Source organism: Macrotis lagotis, chromosome 1 (genome assembly GCF_037893015.1).
Source record: "Macrotis lagotis isolate mMagLag1 chromosome 1, bilby.v1.9.chrom.fasta, whole genome shotgun sequence".
NCBI classification, from domain to species: Eukaryota; Metazoa; Chordata; class Mammalia; order Peramelemorphia; family Peramelidae; genus Macrotis; species Macrotis lagotis.
The window spans coordinates 165,394,793-165,402,228 of record NC_133658.1 but is presented as its reverse complement, the minus strand read 5'-3'; positions in this window follow the sequence as shown (position 1 = coordinate 165,402,228).

Sequence of the window (7,436 nt, the reverse complement as noted above, 5' to 3'; positions counted from 1 at the left end):
GAAAAGAAAGAGAGGGGGAGAGGGAGAGAGAGAGGGAGGGAAAGAAAGAAAGAAGGAGGGAAAGAAGGAAAGAAAGAAGGATGGAAAGAAAGAAAGGAGAGAATGGAGGGAAAGAAAGAAAGAAAGGAAAGAAAGAGAAAAAAGGTCATGCTCTCAAGGAGTTCACATCAAATATCTAGAGACAGCATAACAAACAAACTATATGCAAACATAATAAACACAGGATAAATTTAGGATTGTCCCAGAGATATGTAAGACATTAAGATCAATGAAAACTTTAAGGTGAGATTTTAGATTGAAGCCATGGGAAGCCATAAGGCAAAAATGAGAAGGGAAAATAGAAGTACAAGTAGAAAGAAGAAGAAAGGAGAAGAAGAGCAGAAAGAAGAAGGAGAAGAAAAGTAGAATCCTTTATATAGAAATATTCACAAAATTAAATTTTGCAGACCACTTTATAAATATTGCTTCATTTTATCATCACAATAACCCAGATAAATAGATGTTATTATTCCCATTTTGCAATTGAGGAAATTGATGCAGACAAAAATTAATTAAATGATTTTGCCAAAGTTATAAAGTTATTAAGTGTCTGGAGTACAATTAAACTCAATATTCCTGATTCAAGTCCCAGCATTCTTTAATTTCATCATCTGGCTGCCATTTTATATTTGATCCTGGAGGTACATGGGGTCATTGGAATTAACTGAATGAGGAGGTGACATGGATCAGATCTGCATTTTAGCAAAATCAATTTGACTAAAATGAAAAATGATTCAAGTGGGGTAAGACTTGAAATAGATGGACAAACCACTATCCCATTACACTAGTCTAGACAGATGTGAGAAGATAAATAACTGGACCAGTGTGGTGGCAGCATCACAGGAGATAAGAGGATATGTATGTGACAATTTAGGAAAGGTTTGACAATTGAATGTCTTTGGGAGATAAGACTAAATGAGGAGTTAAGTATTACAGCTACATTGCAAGCTTAGATGATTTAGAGAATGGTGATACCCTTATTAGAAATTCAGAAGTTAGAAAGGGAAGAAGGAGCCAAGATGGCAGCATGAGGACAGGATTTCCCAAAAGTTCTGTTCCAAAATATTCCCCAAACCTTAAAATTATGACTTCCTAAAGATTCAAGGGTCACAACCCACAGAAAGATCCAATGAGGCAATTCACCAGGGCAAAGGAGCTCCAACCTTCTGGGAACCACCTGCAGGATACCTGGGTCCCTGGGTGCACTGACTCATGGCAGCAGAAGCATGCTGAACTGCCAACCCAGGGAACACCAAGCAAAACTTGGAAGATTAGGGAAAAACCTCTGCTGCCCAGGCCAGCCTGGCTGTCAGCATTGCCATGGCCCTTAGAGCAACCCAAGCCCCAGGAAATAGAAGTAGGTCCACAGAGCCACCCAGCAGGGAACCACACAGCAGCTGCTCCCAGAATACTCAGCCCATGTAAGGTAAGGGTGTGGAGGGAGACTGTTAAAGTCTCTCCTCTGTCCCTGGGACAGGACTGTGGTGCTTTGTCCATATTCAGATCCAGGTCACAGTCTGGATCCCCATACTGCCATAGCAAAGCAGGCACCCACCTCATAGTTCCAGGACAGAAGGGAGTCATCCACAGACCAAGGTACAGGCCAGGAAACCAGTCAGAATCTCTCATAAGACCTTGAAGTAGCTGAAGTCCTTATTAGGGGCTTCCCAATAACAACTCAAAAGCTCAGGAAGCACTCCAAAAACAGGATGGGGAAATGAGTAAACAGGAAAAAAAAAAGGAACATGGCAATAGGCAATTACTTTGGTTCCATGGAGGATCAAAACTTGTATTCAGAAGATACTAAGTTCAAGCTTTTGTATCCAAAGCCTCCAAGAAAAATAGGAGTTGGGCTCAGGCTATGACAGAGCTCAAAAAAGATTTTAAAAATCAAGTAAGGAGGTAGAGGAAAAATTGGGGAAAGAAATAAGAAAGATGAAAGAAAAAAATGAAAACCAAGTTAGTAGCTTAGTTAAAGAGATCCAAAAAAAATGCTGAAGAAAAGAACATATTAAAAATCAATTGGGGGGGGGGGGGATAGGTGGTACAGTAGATAGAGAACCAGCCTTGGAGTCAGGGGGACCTGAGTTCAAATATGACTTCAGATACATAATTGCCTAGCTGCATCACCTTGGGTAAATCACTTAACCCCATTGCCTTAAGTAAATAAAATTTTTTTTAAAAGTTTAGGTCAAATGGAAAAAGCAGTCCAAAAAGTTAATGAGGAAAATAATACCTTTAAAAGGATTGGCCAAGGGTGGCTAGGTGGCACAGTAGACAGAGCACAGGCCCTGGAGTCAGGAGTACCTGGGTTCAAATCCATTCTCAGACACTTAATAATTACCTAGCTGTGTGGCCTTGGGCAAGCCACTTTACCCCATTGCCTTAGCAAAAAAAAAAAAAAGGACTGGCCAGAAGGAAAAGGAGATAAAAAAGCTGTCTGAAGAAAACATCTCAATTACATGTAGAATGGAGCTAAAAGGGGGGGGGGGAGTGAAGGGGGAAAGTGAAAGGGGAATGAGTGGGCCTTTATTTTCATCAGAAATAGCTCAGAGAGGAAACAACATGCACACTTGATAGAGTATAGAAATCTATCTTACCCTGGAGAAAAAAAGAGGGGATGAGAAAAAGAGGATATGGGGAGGGGAGGGGGCTATAGGTGATAGACCAAAGGGTTGATCATGGGAGGGGATAGTTAGAAACAACACATTTTTTTTATTTTTTGCAAGGTGATAGGATTGGGTGGCTGGATGATTGCTGGGTCTCTGGGGTGGAATGTAAGCTAGGAGACTCCTGCCCCCTGGGCCAGTGCTCTGTCCCCTATGCCACTCAACTGACCCACAGCACATTTTTGAAGAGGGAGAGAATGAAAGAAGAGAGGAAAAAAAGGAAATTGGAGTGGGCAGGAATGGGTGGAGGGAATTACAATCAGTAATAGCAACTGAGGGATAAAATATGGAAGTAACTTCTCCAATGAATTTATGATGAAGAATGTGATCCACCCCAGAGACAGAGATGATGGTATCTGAACACAGACTGAAGCACACATGTTTTTCTTTCCCTTTATTTCTTGTGAGGTTTTTTTAATTTTTGTGGGGGAAGGGAATTATGTTTATTCTTACAAGACTATTTTAGTGTTGTGTAAATAAATAAATAAACATAAATATAAATATAAATTTAATTTAATTTAAATTTAAAAACAAAATAAAAACAATAATAATGAAGTTAGAAATAAAAACAGGGTTTGGATCAAAAGATTATGAGTTTAAATTTGGACAGACTGACTTTAAGATGTCTATAGGACATCCAGATCTATCAGTTAGTCATATTGATTCCAGAGCAAGCTTACCAAAAAATACCCATTCAAGCAGCACAAAAGATATGCTCAAATTAACTTTTTTAAACAAATTCATTTTGGAAGTGGCAGTGAGAAGACAGACAGAAACTTTTCACCAGCTTCCAATGGACTACAGGACACTTCAAGATCATTTCAGTTTTGGAGGGCTAGGAGAACAGGACTGGGCCAACTGAAAAGGAGATTTTGTAAAAGTTTCTTATTTTAAGTATTTTTGTTAACTAAATGTTAACTATAATTAAATTTTAGACTAGAAGCAAGGAGGTTCAGAGGATAATGCCTGGAGTCAAGAATAACTAAGTTCAAATCTAGCCTCACTCTCTAATTGTATGAAATTGGGCAGGTCATTTAATCTATTTGACTTACTCCACTGGAGAAGGAAGGTATGTTTCTAAATTTCTGTATCCCAAGATGCAGGAATACCTCTGCCTCCTGCACCCCTTAGGCCCCAAGGAAATTCCAAGTTATCCCTGCATGAGTTAAGCTCTGATAATAAAACATTACCCTACACACACACACACACACACACACACACACACACACACACACACACACACAAAGACTTCTAATACATGTAGTATTCTGAAGAGAGCCCTAGATTCAAGGCAGAAAACCCAGTTACTAGTCCTGGTTTGTCTAATTGCTAAATAACTTTAGTCAAGTTATTTCACTTCTCTGACCACAGATTTCTCATGAATTTGAATTAGATGACCTCTAAGATCCATTGTTCCCCAACATTCTATGATTCTATTTTTCTTTTGCTTCTAGTCTTTTTTTGACTACACAGCAAAGTTAGGGAATAAATGCTTGTGAAGTTAAACTGCTTTGTTGTTGTTGTTGTTTAGTCATTTCAGTTGTATCTGACCCTTCCTGATTCGATTTGGGATTTTCTTGACAAAGAGAACAGTTTGCCATTTCCTTCTCTAGCTCATTTTTACAGATGAGAAAACTGAGGCAAATAGAATTAATGACTTGGCTAGGGTTACGCAGGTAGCAAGTAACTGAGGTCATCTTTGAACCAGATCTTCCTGACTCAAAGGGCAGGCACTCTATCCGGTGCATCACCTAGCAGAATTGTTTTAAGTTCAATGATAACACTACTCCTTACCACCTAACACATCCTCAGAAATTAATGGAAGTGACAACATTTAACCAAAAAAAGTCCTTATGTTAATAAAGTAAATTACCATGTTAATAATCTGTTTACTCTTCTAAATTGGTATGACTTTTCCTACTTTGATGGGAGGAACAGAGAGTAGGGGAGGAGAGCTTCCTCCAAACAGAGCTTACCAGTGATGTGAACCAGAATATCCAATGGCTTATTTATTTGTGTATGGAAAATGGATGGATGCAACTGCACAACAGCTGCTCTGGGGACAGGATGGGGATATTCCTTTTATGTATTTCTGATAGTTGTGCCTCATGATGCTGCAACAGACTCACAATGTTCTGACTAGTAATCAAGCTCTGAGGTCACTTACACATACCCTGACATGGTCACAATGGATGGTGAATAATAGCCCAGAAGAAAGGAGTCAGGGAGCAGGGTAAATGTAAAAGCAGTTGAATAGGAATATAGCAATATTCTCCATTGTGTGAACAGTAAGTCTGAGCAGAAGCTGGTGGCTCTAAATTAGTATTGTGAATAAGAGTCCAAAGCAGGTGCTTGGAGAGCAGCTGTCACATAAATGCTGATATTTAAAGCCACTGTGTTTACCTTACAATTATATTTACCTTTAATGTCTTCAGGGAATTATTAATTTGCTCTATTATTGCCCAGTTTAACATTTTATTTTATATAACTAGGAGTTTATTCCTCTGTTTGTCTCTAATTACCAGACTGCCATAAACTATCTCAGGATAGTGAAATATGATACTAAACAGTGACTAGGCCCCAGACAGATCATATATTTAGGTAAATGGAAGAAAAAAATAAGCCATTTGATTCAGGATATTTCAATTAGACCATTTGTTATAAACAATACCATATGCATTCCAGCTTAAGCTTCCTAGTTTTTAAAGTTTTTATTTTATTTTGTTTATTTTTTTTTTCCTTCTACTTTAGACTTCAGAGGAGACAGAAGTCAGTCAGCAAGATACAGAGAAGGAAACTGGGGAAAATAGAGAGGAAAAAGAAATTTGGAAGTGAGAAGGGATATTCAATAAATAGCTAAAAAAGAAATCAAGCTTATAAGAATAAAGAGCTGAAATGATAAAGTCTTTTGAATACCTATTTTTTGAGTTCTGAACTAGGGAAGCAGTCCTCATTAAAAATCATAATTTCTTAATGCTCTGATTATTTAAATGTTGTCTTTTGATTGGTTTTTAACAGTAAAATCAAGGATTAATCTTAGTCCCTAAATTGATGTTCTTGTGCTAAAAATATATTAAGCCCCCTGGAAATCAAAGATTATTAGCAGAACTGTTTATATATCCCAGTAAACATTCCTAGAAATATAAAGATTAAGGAAACTTTATTTCTACTTCAAACTAGAGGAAAACAATCATTAAATTATTCATTCACCATAATGAAGAAGTGGTAAAGGAAGTATTCAACTGTAGCTAGGTATTTATATTTCTCCAAATCTTTACTAATATGTTTTATTTTTATGAATATATCTATCTTCATTATCTTACTCTCAGAAAAAGGTAGAAAACTATGGATATAGAGTATTATATGGGCAATCAGTCTTGATAGCTCTCATAATTGGTTTGTCTTGGTTCTGGGGAAAAGGGTAGAGTAATTAAGAAGTGATTGGTATATGACCAGAACGGATAATGATCATTGTTGGAAGGGTTGTGGGAAATCTGGGACACTATTACACTGTTGGTGGAGCTGTGAACTCATCCAACCTTTCTGGAGAGCTATTTGGAACTACGCCCAAAGGGCAACAAAAATGTGCATACCCTTTGACCCAGCAATGCCACTACTGGGTCTATACCCTGAAGAGATGAGGAAAAAGGGTAACAAACATTACTTGTAGAAAAATGTTTATAGCAGCCCTGTTTGTGGTAACAAAGAATTGGAAATGAAGTAAATGTCCTTCAATTGGGGAATGACTTAGCAAACTGTGGTATACGTATGTCATGGAACACTATTCTATTAGAAACCAGGAGGGGTGGGATTTCAGTGAAGCCTGGAGGGATTTGCATGAACTGATGCTGAGTGAGATGAGCAGAACCAGAAAAACACTGTGCACCCTAACAGCAACATGGGGGTGATGTTCAACCTTGAAGGACTGGCTCATTTCATCAGTGCAACAACTGGGAACAATTTTGGGCTGTCTGCAAGGAGAGTGCCATCCGTATCCAGATGAAGAGCTGTGGAGTTTGAACAAAGTTCAAGGACTATTCCCTTTAATTTAGGAAAAAAACCAGATATCTTATTGTCTGATCTTGTTACCTCTTAAACCTCTTGTCTCTTCCTTAAGAATATGATTTCTCTCTCATCACGCTCAATTTGGATCCATGTACAACATGGAAACAAAGTGAAGACTGACACATTGCTTTCCATTGCGGGCTGGGGGGACGGAAGTAAGATTGGGGGAGAATTGTAAAACTCAAATAATATCTTTAATAAAAAAAACAATTTAATAAAAAAGTGATTGGTATAAAAAGCATCAGTAAAACATTTAAAATGAAATTTTTGACATTTATACTTCAAAATTTTAATAAAAATACTTTCTTTGATTTCTTTTAGTGGAAAAGTATGCTAGTGTCTCACATGAAGATCTCATCTAATCTGAACATGAGACTACTAATTATCTAGTGATAATTTACCCATATTCCTAGTCTCATGGGTACCAATTTTATAAACAAAGGCCTAACATACTACCCGAGAGTGAAACATGAAATAATGTAGGTTCACAAAACAAGACCATTTCATATATATATATACCAATAAAAATATATCAGTTACAAATCATGGGGATTTAGAGATGTTAAAGAAGCTATTAAAATTTCTATGATTACCTATACTATTTATATATTAACATGCCATAATTATGCTTAAGCCATTGAGATTTTATGCTTTGAGGCCAAC